At 37.1% G+C, this 15,679-nt stretch overlaps 1 non-coding gene across 1 annotated transcript; it reads right to left on the reverse strand.

Moving 5' to 3' along the window:
- Positions 1 to 13,809: 13,809 nt before the first annotated feature.
- LOC149833388 (U1 spliceosomal RNA) lies at positions 13,810 to 13,970 on the reverse strand. The gene has a single exon (XR_016433464.1). It is a non-coding gene; the product is annotated as a U1 spliceosomal RNA (small nuclear RNA).
- Positions 13,971 to 15,679: the final 1,709 nt, after the last annotated feature.

The raw sequence follows: 15,679 nt of genomic DNA on the forward strand, positions 1-15,679 counted from the left end.
GACCCAAAGGTCCAATTAATACATGAAGCCCGGTATAGTTTGTGAAATTTTATACCAGAGTCGGGCCCAACCTGAGTTCCGATTAAGACTCGCAAATTTTCAATGTAAAAATGATAAAAAATAATCATTTTAATGGGTATGGCCCGGGTCTCGTTTATGTAGTTCTTATTGGGTATGGGTATGGTTTCTCTTATGTTGGGTCTTATTAGACTCGGATCCAGACCCAATACCATACCCAAAAATCAGGATCAAGTCTGGTTCCACTGAGGCCGGAACCAAACCTAACCTGTTGACACCCCTACTTGTAATCAAACGTGCCAAAGGTATAAATCAACATTACACTCGCCTGGGTCGGCCAAGTGGTAGTGGGCTTGGGGAGAAGGTGATGACCCCTTTATCCCAGGTTCGACTCCCATGGGGTATATATGTGAGTACCTTTAACTGGTGGACTCTATAAGAGCTTGAGTGTTGGTGACCCGCCCATTAAGTGACCCTGTTCTCAGTTGAGACTTTCTCATTATAAAACAAGAAAAAAAAGGTGTAAATCAGCGCTGTGGACTGGTCCACTCTTTCTGGGTTTACTAGTGCCAATTAGGGTTCAATCCTAATGGATTCCTTTCATTTAAGTAAAAAGAAATCCTTGTTAACAAATTCCTTGATTAGCGTTACTGTGTCTAGTTCTAATTCTTTACTGAAAAAATAAAAAATAAAAATAAAAATAAAAATAAAAATAAAAAGTATATTTCTACTATTAAAATATCAAATAATAGTTTTTTATTGATTAAACTTAGAAGTTGAACCCGCATCATGCCACAAGAGTTTGTGTCATAGCATATAGGCTAGAGCTAGGATGTCAACGGGTCGGACGTAACCCAACATCCAAACCAAATCTGAATCCGATTAGTTGGATTCAGTAGCCAAATCCGGATCCGATTAATAATCAGATTTGTGTTCGGTATTGAGTTTTACATTTAAACTCTAACCTGAATCTGATTAAGTGTAAATATCAGGGTTTAAGCTAGTCGGATCCGAATTCAGTTTTATCTGATTTCATCCTACCCTGCACTTGAATCTGATTCCGATTGGATCAGACCCATTTATGTCGGACTTGGTAATGACTAGATCTGACCTGAGCCCGACTCTTTTACATCCCTATTTGGAGCCTTTTTTGTCGGAACAGGGATGGTCCCATGAAAGCGGCCCCGATTCACCTCGCGCAGTGGGGCCTGTGAAAAAGTGTCGGATTTTGTGCATTTCTGCAAAAGACATGCAGTTTTTATTTTCGACAAAGAAAACTGGGGTTAGGCAGACCCCTACCAGTTATACAACCATACCATTGGGATTCGAACTTGCAACTTCCCAACACATGGTGACCTGCACTAACTGCTCTTGCCTGACAAGGGGAACCCCCTTTGGTAAAAACCTGTAGGTTTATGCACGATACAAGCACACACCTTCTTTTCTCAAGCCAAATACCGATATATAACAATGTCCAATCCAAATCCAAATAAGAAGACTCTTAGTCCATGCTCACCCAATAAGCACGGGATTCAAATCAAGATCTTGCTATGGATGCACTTAGGATCCAAACATGGATCCTGGTAAATGGATATAGTACCAATCCATTTACAAGCAGGCTCAAATCCGGCCACGGTGTGCACAAATAGGATCCAAACTCGATTTTGCAATATTTGACAGCTTGTAAATGGATCTAGATCAGATTCATCTATGAGCGAGCCCAAATCCACCCCAAGGGTTGCAAATGGATTTGATATGGATTAGATACAGACCTAATCATGCGCTTGATCAAATCTGAATGTGAATTCTATGCAATAGATCCAAATAAGATCCGATGAAGCAGGGCTAAATCTAGATCTAAAATACTCGTAGCAATCAAGGAACTGATATAAATTTACATGTAAAAAGTTCAAAAGGATCGGGTTTTTATCTCATTCTGGGCATATCATGAAGTATTGATAATAATTTAATTCGAGCCTGAAAGTGTTTATGATTATTAATAGGGATGTAATACCATATTCGACTACTAATCGGATGTTGCCTAAACGGATTTGAATTCTGATGGTAAAAAGCTCGTTAGGATATTTGTCGAATCCAACACCAAAAATCAGACAATATCCGCATCTAATTATAATAAGATATGGTTTTGGCTTACGGAATCTAATTCTGTCGGACATCGGATAAAATCTGATCCATTGAGTCATTGACATCCCTAATACTGATTAAGCAAATGTAAACCCGACCAGGATAAGATGTCTAACCAAACTCTATCCATTTTCACCGAGAGGGTGGTGTATGTTCGCCCCCGATGATTCACTGAATCCCACGTCTGTGTTCGGGGCTTTGAATGAGCATCACGTATACAAGCACATGGGGCTCGTATTTCCGTGTATGTTGACATAACTTTGCATCGGACTCTGGTGTTGTTGCAAAGACTTAAGTACCCTTTCTTGCTATTCTTCTCATAAAGTGATGGTTTGAGAAAATGACAAAAATGCCCTTTATTCAAAAAAGAAAAAACAATCAGTTCAAAAAAAGGACAAACATGTCCTCCATCCAGAAAGTCGAGGATGATGTTGACTCTTCAAAGTCTTTTTCTTTTTCTGTTCAAAAAAAGGACAAACATGTCTTCTTCTTCTTTCTCCATAAAACACTGTAAAACCCTCTCTCTCTCTAGAGAAGAAATCAAGGGAAACAAAGAGTTCTTCCTGGAGAAGGCCATGAACATCAACCCTCTCACTCTCTCTCTACTTCTGTGCACATCCAACAGACGATCCTACATTGCTCCATCGTCATCTTCTTCTTCTTCCTTCTTCGTAAAACACTGTAAAACCCTCTCTCTCTCTAGAGAAGAAATCAATGGAGGTAAAGGGTTCCTCCTGGAGAAGGCCATGAACACCAACCCTCTCACTCTCTCTCCCTTCTCTCTCTACTTATGTGCCTGATTTAGAGTTTTTGCCCTTACAGGAGGGGAGTCCGGGGGTTCATCCCAGCGTGGGTAGCATCATTCAACTAAATGAGTTGTAGATCCTGATTCAGAGTTTTTACCCTTATAGGAGAGGGGTCTGGGGGCTCCTCCCAACGTGGGTAGCATCATTCAACTTGAAGAGTTGTGGAGTCTGATTCAAAGTTTTTACCCTTACAGAAAAGGGGGGTCTGAGGGCTCCTCCCAACGTGGGTAGCATCATTCAACTTGATGAGTTGTGGAGTCTGATTCAAAGTTTTTACCCATTCATATTTTAAGGCATTAGATATCATGTTTGAACATCCACGCATGTGCAGTTTGCTTTCATCATGTTCAGTTGCTTTCTAGATTATACTTTGAATTCTGGTGCATTTTAGATCTATCGATTTGTATGTAACCAGAGCTCATTTTAATCTGAATTTTTTACTGCAACTTCATGCATATGTCTTCATGCTCTTCATCAAAAATCAGATCATTCTGAGTTTGTTTGACCCACTTTAAAAATCGAGATTCAAAACCTGTTATTTTGCACCGTCAGGATTTTAGCAGAATCAGGATCAACTTGCAGAAGTGATTTCTCTCTAACCAGAGATGATCTTTCCGATCCGTAAAAAGGGTTGTTTTCTAAATTGAATCTAGTTTGTTCATACCAAATTTCAGCGATTTCTATGGTGTTTTCATACCAGTTTCGGGTCAAAAACCATAACCCTGTCACCCTGTGTCATTTTAACGGCTTAGATTTTGATCCATTTTGTTTGAATTTTATTTTCCTAATGGGAGATCATTTTTCAATTATGTAAAACGGGTTCTCTTCGTTTATGTGTCTAGTTCATCCCTGTAAATTTTCAGAATTTTTCATGGTCAATTACTATTTTATTTTGATTAAATACCAGAACCTTGTATCCAGATTTTATAAATGTTCTGATTTTGGCCCCCATATCATAACTGTTGTATCACTTCTTCAACAAATTGTTATTTGGTTGGCAATATTCTTCAGCAAATTGTTGTTATAATTTTTTTGAGTCTCTAATGAGTCCCTACTATGATTTGTAGTATTTTTGGGTCTCCAACGAGCCTCACAATGATTTATAGTGTTGTCCGATCTTTTAACTATGATTTATAGTGCTTTGGGGTCTCCAACGAGTCCCACAATGATTTGTAGTGTTTTTCGGTCTTTTAACTATGATTTATAGTATTTTCGGGTCTCTAACGAGACCCACAGCGATTTATAGTGTTGCTGGACCTCGCTATAGCGATTTGTAGTGTTTCTCACTAAACACTACAGCGATTTGTGATACAAATCGCTATCCGAATCAGGACCAACTTGTCAGGGTCATATCTCCCTAACCAGAGATCGGATTTCAAATCCGTAAAAAGTGGTGTCTTCGTTATGAAGTCTAGTTTATTTATGTAAATTTTCAGCGATTTATATGGTCATTTGATACCCCATTTGGATCTAAAACCAGACCCCTATCAGTCTGCCTTATTTGAGTGACATAGGTTTTTATTTCATTTTGTAAGAGTCATATCTCCCCAACGGAAGATCATTTTTCAAATCCGTAAAAAAGGTTTTTTTCCTCTATATGTCTAGTTTATATCTAGAAAGTTTTATAACTTTTTATGCTCATTTGATATTTAAAACCTGTTAAAAACCGAGACATGTTATAAAATGTTATAAAACTTAAAAAGTTTAAAACTTCCTCTATGTGTCTCGAGTTTTAACAGGTTTGAAATATCAAATGAGCATAAAAAGTTATAAAACTTTCCAGATATAAACTAGACATATAGAGAAAAAAAACCCTTTTTACGGATTTGGAAAATGATCTTCCGTTGGGGAGATATGACTCTTACAAAATGAAATAAAAACCTATGTCACTCAAATAAGACAGACTGATAGGGGTCTGGTTTTAGATCCAAATGGGGTATCAAATGACCATATAAATCACTGACAATTTACATGAATAAACTAGACTTCATAACGAAGACACCACTTTTTACGGATTTGAAATCCGATCTCTGGTTAGGGAGATATGACCCTGACAAGTTGGTCCTGATTCGGATAGCGATTTGTATCACAAATCGCTGTAGTGTTTAGTGAGAAACACTACAAATCGCTATAGCGAGGTCCAGCAACACTATAAATCGCTGTGGGTCTCGTTAGAGACCCGAAAACACTATAAATCATAGTTAAAAGACCGAAAAATACTACAAATCATTGTGGGGCTCGTTGGAGACCCCAAAGCACTATAAATCATAGTTAAAAGATCGGACAACACTATAAATCATTGTGAGGCTCGTTGGAGACCCAAAAATACTACAAATCATAGTAGGGACTCATTAGAGACTCAAAAAAATCATAACAACAATTTGCTGAAGAATATTGCCAACCAAATAACAATTTGTTGAAGAAGTGATACAACAGTTATGATATGGGGGCCAAAATCAGAACATTTATAAAATCTGGATACAAGGTTCTGGTATTTAATCAAAATAAAATAGTAATTGACCATGAAAAATTCTGAAAATTTACAGGGATGAACTAGACACATAAACGAAGAGAACCCGTTTTACAGAATTGAAAAATGATCTCCCATTAGGAAAATAAAATTCAAACAAAATGGATCAAAATCTAAGCCGTTAAAATGACACAGGGTGACAGGGTTATTGTTTTTGACCCGAAACTGGTATGAAAACACCATAGAAATCGCTGAAATTTGGTATGAACAAACTAGATTCAATTTAGAAAACAACCCTTTTTACGGATCCGAAAGATCATCTCTGGTTAGGGAGAAATCACTTCCGCAAGTTGGTCCTGATTCTGCTAAAATCCTGACGGTGCAAAATAACAGGTTTTGAATCTCGATTTTTAAAGTGGGTCAAACAAACTCAGAATGATCTAAGTTTTGGTGGAGAGCATGAAGACATATACATGAAGTTGCAGTAAAAAATTCAAATTAAAATGAGCTCTGGTTACATACAAATCGATAGATCTAAAATGCACAAGAATTCAAAGTATAATCTAGAAAGCAACTGAACATGATGAAAGCAAACTGCACATGCGTGGATGTTCAAAAATGACATCTAATGCCTTAAAATATGAATGGATAAAAACTTTGAATCAGACTCCACAACTCATCAAGTTGAATGATGCTACCCACGCTGGGAGGAGCCCCCAAACCCCCCTCCTGTAAGGGCAAAAACTCTAAATCAGGCTCCACAACTCATCAAGTTGAACGATGCTACAGTTAGCGTGCAGGTCAGTCGGTGTTTGATGGAGAAATATTGGATCGTTTGTTGGATGTGCACAGAAGTAGAGAGAGAAGGGAGAGAGAGTGAGATGAGGTTTTACCCCTCTCTTGTAAGGGTAAAAACTCTGAATCAGGATCTACAACTCATTTAATTGAATGATGATACCCACACTGGGAGGAGCCCCCAAACCCTCCTCCTGTAAGGGTAAAAACTCTAAATCAGGCTTCACAAGAGTCAATGTACAGGTCAGTCGGTGCTTGATGGAGCAATGTATGATCTTTTAATGGATGTGCACAGAAGCAGAAATAGAAGGGAGAGTGAGAGTGAGAGGGTTGATGTTCATGGCCTCCTCCAGGGGAGATTTCTTTCTCGGATAATCCTGCAGTGCAGAGACTAGGTCTTAAATAATCATCTTCAGGGCACTTAAGTCTTTACAACCACTCCTTTTCAAGAACCGTCATTTTTTTTTGCACCAATGGAGGAGAGGGTACTTAAGTCTTTGCAATCTTATCAAACTCCAACGCTAATTAATGCTGACAAACATGGGGATACGAGACGCACATGCTTACATACGTGGTGCTCTTTGGGACCCCCGATCATGAGATGTAGCTAATTGCCCTGTTCGGGGGGGGGGGGACATATAACCTGCTTTGATTTTCACCCCTCTATAAAGGCCTAAGGCCGCGCCGGCCTCTCTCTCTCTCTCTCTCTCTCTCTCTCTCTCTCTCTCTCGCGCGCGCGCGCGCGCGCGCGCGAATGTGTCTGAACGTCTTGCCGTGGACGGGGGCGTTGGGAGACGGCGTCGGCCGGAAACGAGGCAGTGAAGATCACTGGAGAGAGGCCTTCGTCTGATGATCCGACGGCGGTGCAGGGGAAGGCAAGGGAGCCCGACGTGCGCCTATGGAAGGTCACGATGGACGAGACGGGTGGCGTGGATCTAAGCCAATGGGAATCGGTTTCCCGACGGAATCTGGGAAGTCTCTCTACCGGCGGCTCATCTCCACCGTCCACAAGCTCATCCGATTGCCCAAGGAGGTAATCGTCTCGACCCGAGTGCTGCTTCTCGTGGCCCTAATGTGCTAAAAGTTTGATGAATGGAATAATACTGCAAGGGTTGTGGTTAATCTTTGTGGCACATGCTTGTAGCCTTCAACTATCTTTATGTAACTTCAAACTTGTTTCTGTTTTTCGGTAATACTCCTAAAAGTCTTAATAGGTAGTCACTACTACTATGAGCATATTTTTTTTAACATATCTATGGTAATGTACTTATGTTCAATTGTGTGCACTCTCTCTTCCTGTCTGTTCTTAGTTGTGCAACATTTAACCTTGTATGGAAGTGCTGTTCTTACAGTCTTGGATAAACATGTTGTTCCAAAATTGGGTACTGGATCGAATGAGGCGTGTGCTAGATGGTATCAAACCTCCATGCATGTGGAAAACACGTGCTCTATCTGTTGAGATACGAGGATTGAATTTAATACACCACAAATTAAAGATAGTGCCTCATAAAATCCAGTCCATAATCATTTCATAAATCATATAATTATATTTCATAATTAGGTTTAACGAGTCTACCTGTCTTGGCTCTTGAGATTCCGGTGTGAGAATGTATGGCTACACTGGATCCAAAACTAGGATCCAACATCTATCACTTGGCCATATGAGGCGAAGACTCACATTCTATCATAACCGTGTTAAATTATACCATCATACATACATACATATATATATATATATATATATATATATATATATATATATATATATATATATATATATATATATATATATATATATTGGCCCTAGGGGCATTTTAGTTATTTCCCATTTTACGCATATTCACCCTTGTGAATGTGCATGTAACTTTTCCTCATTTTCTTTTTCTTTTTTTTTCTTTCTTTTTCCTTTTTCTTTTTCTCTTTTCTTTCTTTTCTTTTCTTTTTTTTCGTTTTTCACCTTTTTGACTAAAAGTCAAAGGAGGGGGAGACGTTGGATCCCCCTCCAACGTCTACTAGGAGCCCTTCCTTTTGGTCTCCTCTTGTATTATAAATAGGGGTGTGTCCCCTCTAATTGTACCCATTCTTTTAGGAGCCTTTGTGCTCACCTTTGCTCAATAGATTCAATCTTTTGCATTTCAAGTGTTCTCTTTGTATCTTTGTATACTTTTTATTCAAAGTTTTTTAGTGTCTTTGTACACGTATCCCTTCGTGAAGCTTGTGCTTATAGTGCACATCTTTGAAGATATTTTTACATGGTATCAGAGCTTGGTTGGGAGAAAAGAAGATTGTGTGATTTGTTCTCTCTTTTGGGTGTCTCGAAAAGCGTGCCATCAAAGTTTGGATGATTAGGGTGAAGACTCGTTTCTTCATTCAATATTTTAGAAGCATCCTACCTTAAGTAGGACTTTATATCTCATTGTCGTATGCATCTCTTTCTCTTTTTCTTCTCTCTAATGGGCGAAAAGGACTCCCACACTTCTCTCTTGGCTTTAAATTAAATAGATATAATTATCATGTATGGGCAAAAAATATGGAGGCTCATATCAAATGTAAGGGTCTTTGGGGATATGTTCAAGGAACTATTCTCGAACCTAAAATTACTATCATTGAGAGAGGAGAGATTAAGGTCCTTGACGGTGAAGAAAGAGAAAAGGCGTTTGAAGAATACAATAAAAGGCATGAAGAGTGAGAGATGAAAAACTAAAAAATTCTTTCATGGTTTTTCTCTTCGGTGGAAACCAAGATTAATGCCAATATATTGAAATTCAAGAAAGCATATCAAGTATGAGAGTATCTTGAACGAATGTATATGTCAAGAGACTTGTCCCATAAGTATTACCTCCAAAAGAAGGCTTTGACTCTACAACAAGGAGACTTGTCGGTTAGAGAGTATTTTGCCGAATTATCCGCTATATGGGATGAACTTGCTATCCTTGAACCTAAATGGAGTGGAGAGGTTATCGAACTAAGGCAAAAACAATTTGAAGAGGATCACTTTTTTAATTTCCTAAATGGGCTTAGACCCGAATTCGAACAATCTTGATCCTCTCTTTTATCTTCTTTTATCTTCTTTTTCTTCTCTACCTTTAGAAGATGTTTTTACCAAATTAAGTGGAAAAGAGACTAGATTAGGAATAAATAAAACCAATCAAAATGTGTTGGTCATCCCCTCTAAAAATGAGGATGAGGGAGCTTACACTGTATCTAGACCGGGGAGTAATGTTAAACCTTATAAACCTCCACACTTCAACAAGAATCAAGGAAGAAGATATAATAACGAACAATATGAAAGAAGAGACTATAGTAAAATTGTGTTTCATTTTTGTAAAGAACCAGGGCACATAAAATCCGTGTGTTCCAAGTGGAAAAAGATGGTGGTAATGTCGACAACCCTCAGAGAGGAGACGTCGCCTTCCTCCAACAATTTCATTCTATCTATAAATTAATTTATTGAAGCTCTTCAACCACTCCTCAAGGGATCTATTTCTTGAGTCGATAAATCATCTTTCTCTCCTCCAGGTAAAATTCTTTAGCTATTAGACTCAGGTGCATCCTTTCATATGACTCCAAATGCTTTTTCATTGACCAACTATTCTAAAACCCCCTCATCATCCTTTGTCTCTACTGCGGATGAGGCTTCTCTTGAAATTAAAGAAATTGGAGATTTTGAAAAACAAGATTTTTTTGTTCCCAAAGTTAGATTTATTCCAAAATTAAATTTGAACTTGCCTTCCGTCTCTCAACTTTCGGATCTTAGATGCGATATAAAATTCTCATCACATAAATATTGGATACAGGATCGCCAGTCCGAGAAGTTGATTGTGAAAGGCTCTAGGAAGGGTGACCTCTATTTTATGGAGTCTCTTTAAGTTTCAAAAACTTCTTTTTGTAACATTGCCCAACATAAAGATATAAATGTTTGGCATAAATGCCTTGGGTATCCAAATATTGACAAGATTTCTCATATTCATTTTGCTAAAACATTATGTAAAGAAAATTTCAGTTGTAATGATTGTATTCTGGAAAAAATGAGAAGCTTACCTCTTGGCTCAAGATCTATGTTTTCAACTAAGCCTTTTGAAATTGTGTATTCGGATGTATGGGGACCCGCACATGTAGTATCTAAGGGAGGGTTTTCATATTATGTTGATGACTATTCAAGATACAATTGGATATACTTTTTAAAACATAAGCATGAAGTTTTTTTCACTTTTAAGAATTTTCATGAAATGCTCGAAACCCAATTCAATAGAAAGTTACAAATCTTTAGAACAAATTCAGGGAGTGAATTTCTCTCAAATGAATTTAAAGACTATAAAGAGTAATGGGATCATTCATCAAATATCTTGCACCAAAACTCCTCAAGAAAATGGCTTAGCCGAACGAAAACATAAATATATTATTGAAACTACAAGGACTCTACTTATTTTACAAAAGATTCCAAAAAGATTTTGAGCCGAAGCTGCCCTGGCCTCTGTCTATCTTATAAATCGTCTTCCTTCTAAAAATTTGAGCCAAATATCTTCTTTTGAAGTTTTATATAAAAAAGAATCTGATTATAACAGATTATGAATCTTTGGTTGTAAATGTTTTGTTCTCACTGATAAAAATGATAAGTTATCTTCTAAAGTCATTCCCTGTGTTTTTCTTGGTTATTCAGAAACACAAAAAGGTTTTAGGTGTTATGACATTCAGAATGATAAACTGTACGTCTCAAGGAATGTCACCTTTTTGGAAAATGAAAGTGGTTTTGAGAAGGACTCAACCCTTCCCGATAATGCTGATTACTCCTTTTTATTTGAATTACTAAATAGGAATGAAGAATTTTTCAATGATGATGAGACAAATAATGAAAATGTTGATAATGAAGTTCCCCTGTTTGTTCAACCAGTTGAAGAAGATGTGAATGAACCAATTACATACTCACGTAGGGATAAAAATACGTTTAGAAGTGCAATAGAAAGATATAGTGATTTTAGTGAGCCCTCTGAAGATAGCAACTTATGAAGAACTAAAAGACCTAGGAGAAATCCTTCCAAATTTATATCTTATGAATGCTTTTTCCCAAAACATAGGGCTTGCCTTAGTGTCATTCACTCATACGAAGAACCAGAAACTTCGAAGAAGCTAAAGAAAGATTAGAATGGAGAAATGCAATGAATAATGAACTTTATGCCCTTAACAGAGACAAGACTTGGGAATTTCAAAATCTTTCTGAAGGAAAAAAGACAATAGGATGTAGATGGGTCTTTAAAGTTAAGACAAAAAATGATGAAACTCTTGAAAGATATAAGGCTCGGCTAGTAGCTAAAGGTTATAGCAAAGAATATGATATTGATTACGAAGAAACCTTTGCTCTTGTTGCAAGAATGGTCATTGTAAGATGTTTGATTACTACTGCATCCATTAAAAAATAGAACATATATCAAATTGAAGTTAAAAATGCCTTTCTGAATGAGGACCTAAACGAAGAAGTTTACATGGAGGCCCCCCTGGCATGGATATACCAAAGGCTAAAGTTCTTCGTCTTAGAAAAGCCTTGTACGGTTTAAAGCAAGCTCCAAAAGCTTGGTACAATCAATTTAGCGAAGTAATGGCTGAAACTGGATTTAATTCTTGTTATACTGACATTGCTCTCTTTGTCAAAAAGTCTGATGCAGTAATTGTAATTTTGTTGTTATATGTTGATGATATGCTAATTACAGGCAATGATATTAAGGGAATCAGAAATATCAAATCCACTCTAAAAGAAAGGTTTGAAATGTCAAACTTAGGGTATTTGACATACTTTTTGGGTATTGAGGTTGTTTACTCTCATAGAGGTTATTTTTTGTCTCAGACTAAACTGGCTTGCGAGATTCTTGACAGATCTGACATTACAGATGAAAAAATTTGTGAGACTTCTGAAGTTGTGGGCTAAAAAATGAAGGGTGATGATGAGATTTATTTGGAAAATCCTACTCCCTATCGGCAACTTGTGGGATCACTTATGTATCTTAGTATCACACGGCCAGACATATCTCATGCCGTGTATACTGTGAGTCAATTTCAGCATGCTCCCATTTTATTTCATATGAGTGTTGTACTTTGTATTGTCAGATACATAAAGGACACAATAAACAAGAGAGTATTTCTTTCCTCATCTTCAAAAATAAAATTGATTGCATATACTAATTTTGATTGGGGAGATGACCTAAATAACCGTCACTCCACCACTGATTTTTGTATTTTTCTAGGTGAATCACTGATCTCATGGAGATGCAAGAAACAACAGAAGGTGTCTCTTTCATCAACATAAGCAGAATATCGAGCCATGGCCTCTACGACTATGGAGATTGTGTGGATTCATCAAGTGTTGAAGGATATGAGAGTACTAATCCAAGGACCTATAAGTTAGTGTTGTGATAATAAAAGTGCAATCTATATTGTTAAAAATCACACTTTTCGTAAGCGTATCAAGCACATTAAGATGAACTGCCACTATGTCAGAGAAGCCTACTTACAGAAAATCATAGACCTTGCTTATGTGACTTCAGAATACCAGTTGACATACTTTTTCACAAAGGCGTTGTGTTCCCCCAGATTTTATTTTCTTCTTAGCAAACTTTCGGTCATCAAGCCCTAAGTTTGAGGGGGGTATATATATATATATATATATTTTTCCAGGGGCATTTCTATCATTTCCCATTTTACACATATTCACCCTTGTGAATGTGCATGTAACTTTTCCTCATTTTCTTTTTCTTCTTTTCTCTCTTTCCTTTTCCTTTTTCCTTTTTCTTTTTCTTTTTCTCTTTTCTTTCTTCCTTTTTCTTTCATTTCTTTTTTCACCTTTTTTTGACTAAAAATTGTGAACTATTTTAATCTAGCACAAAACGTTCAAATCAAGGACTCATACGGCTACTCTACATTACACTAAAGGTTGAAGATACGCTAACCGATTCATTAACTATGACTCATTAATCTGAAATACACTAATCAAAATATGTTAGTACATATTACTTAATTACTAACAAACAAAACATTAAATGTCTAAAAATTAATTAATCTAAAGCTACTCGGGCAAACCAACTAGTGCAGTTATACCAGTCTATATTGGCCAGAGAAATTAGGCCTGCGTCATCACAAGTAATCTTGACTCACGCAGGTCGGATCGCTAAATCTATGTGGACGACACGATTTGCTGATCCCTTAACGTTTGGAGAGCCCAGCCGGTCTGCATGAATATGAAAGTCACGCAGGTCGGATTGTGAACCAAACCCGACCGGTTGACACCCCTACCTATAAGGTTTGACACAGGTTGAATCCGGGTTAAACCAGACCCATTGAACATAACGGGTCGGATCTAGGTAAAACCCGACTCTAGACATATTAGATCACACCTCTCATTACTTTCCAATGGCCATACGAAATCCCATTTACAAATATTAAATAAGAAATAATCATTCACGAAAAAGTGAATTTACAATAGCTGAAAAATTGAAAGACTTAACTAAGAAATATAAACATCGTGGCATAAAATCACGAATACCATACAGTTAATTTAAATCCCCAAAAATTTCAACTTACAAATTGGTGGAGGCCGCGCGAACGCGTTCCCCCGCTGCCACAAATTATGACGTCCACTCTCCCACTTGGGGAGATGGTAGAAAGACGCTCCTCCCAAGTGCAATGGAAGCCGCCTCCCTAAGCCATCGACCTTATTGATCGCCGATAAACCCCGCCCAGGTAAGTATGGCTTAACAATGCCATCAGGCCCTTTTTATAACCAATCATTTCTCCACCTTTCTCTTTTCTCTTCGATGTGGGACTATTTTTCTTCACATTTTTGTGATCGCCTTGTATGCTCCCACTTTCCATTTGTGCCTTATATGTGCGGACAAGTCCAGCTCATAATGACCGTTTATTATTTATAGCACTTGTAAGTTTGCTTGGGGAAAAAATAAATAAAAAAAAAGTTCCGGGTTTGGACTTTGGAAACAAGAAAGCAAATTGGATCGAGTTTTGGGCCATGGTCTTAATCAGATCATACCCATATTGCCATGTTCAAGTAGTATTCATTTGAATCTGAGTGGGATTTGGAACAAACATGGTCAGGTCCACTCGGATATGTGACAGAATCTGGTAAACAAATTTTGTTGATTAAATTTGGGTAAGAGTCACACCCAACCCACTCGGATATGTGATAGAATCCAAATCATTTACGTTTTTCACGTGTAGCTTTGCCAATTTTCAAGTGATACTTGACTACCAAAAAAAAATCTAATGATACAATACCAAAGGACTCGGATCATAACCAGATCCAAAATTTCACTATAATGTCAAGTTAGACCCAAATCTATAATCAAACCCACTCCTCAAAAGTTAGATACGGTGCCAGTACATCCAGCCTGAAACATGATAGATCAAAGAGTCCAAATTTTAAGCAGTATGCCTGAATCCAAATCTGAAATGGACCTTATGAAGTAGATTTATTACTCACATCTGTTAAAATTAGGTTGTCAGCATACATTTTACATGTAGCATGTGAAAATGGATCAGGTGTGATGCAGATCCAACAAAAATATTGATCTGAATTTGACTCCAAATGCAGAATAATCAAAGCACATAAGTTTGCGTACAATATGAAAGTCACGCAGGTCGGATTGTTGGCCTTCAAAGAGTAAATATAGATTGCATTTTGCTCTAAAAAAAACTTCAAAAAATATTAAATAGACCCAACCAAACTACAAATAACTATTTATCAGATGCAACATATTGAATTTAATCCTAACTTAAACGCAAGAATCACAATGCAAACTCAAACTCTTTTAAATGCTATGCTCAGAAAATAAAATATTATGTATGCAATGATCCTAAATACTACAGAGATGTGGGAGAAGAAGCAAACTATGTGATTTACCTTTGATGGAGGGGTTGAGAAGAAGAAGATGGTCTTTCTCTTGAGCAACACACACCTCCATCGATTAATGCAAGAAGAATCGACGACAAAAAAAATAAATAGAAGCAATATGAATCAAAAATAGAAAAAAAAGGAGAACGAGGGAGAACCGGTTGAGAATGAAGAGGAGAAAGAAGAGAAGAGAAGAGGGAGAAGAGATCTGCATTTTTTCAAGCAGGAAAAACGTGGGCCGCAGGTCTAAAAACATTATTTATACTAATTTCTAGGTTAAAACACATTTTTTTATGAAAGTTTGAAAAATTTTCAGAAATTTCAAAACAAGTCTTCCTTTGAAAACGTGTTTCCCATAAAAACTACTTCTAAACTAATTAAAATTAATTCACCAACTCCTAATTTAATTAAACTATAAGTTAGAAAATTTTAAACGAGGTAAAACACTGAAAAACGTAGGGCAAACTCTGAAATGTGCGATTTACCTGTATTTTTAATTTCAAAGCAGTTTCTCAAAAATAAAGATAAAATAAAGTTTTTAATACGATTTTT

Source organism: Nuphar pumila, chromosome 7 (assembly GCF_984573655.1).
Source record: "Nuphar pumila chromosome 7, dmNupPumi1.hap1.1, whole genome shotgun sequence".
NCBI classification, from domain to species: domain Eukaryota; kingdom Viridiplantae; phylum Streptophyta; class Magnoliopsida; order Nymphaeales; family Nymphaeaceae; genus Nuphar; species Nuphar pumila.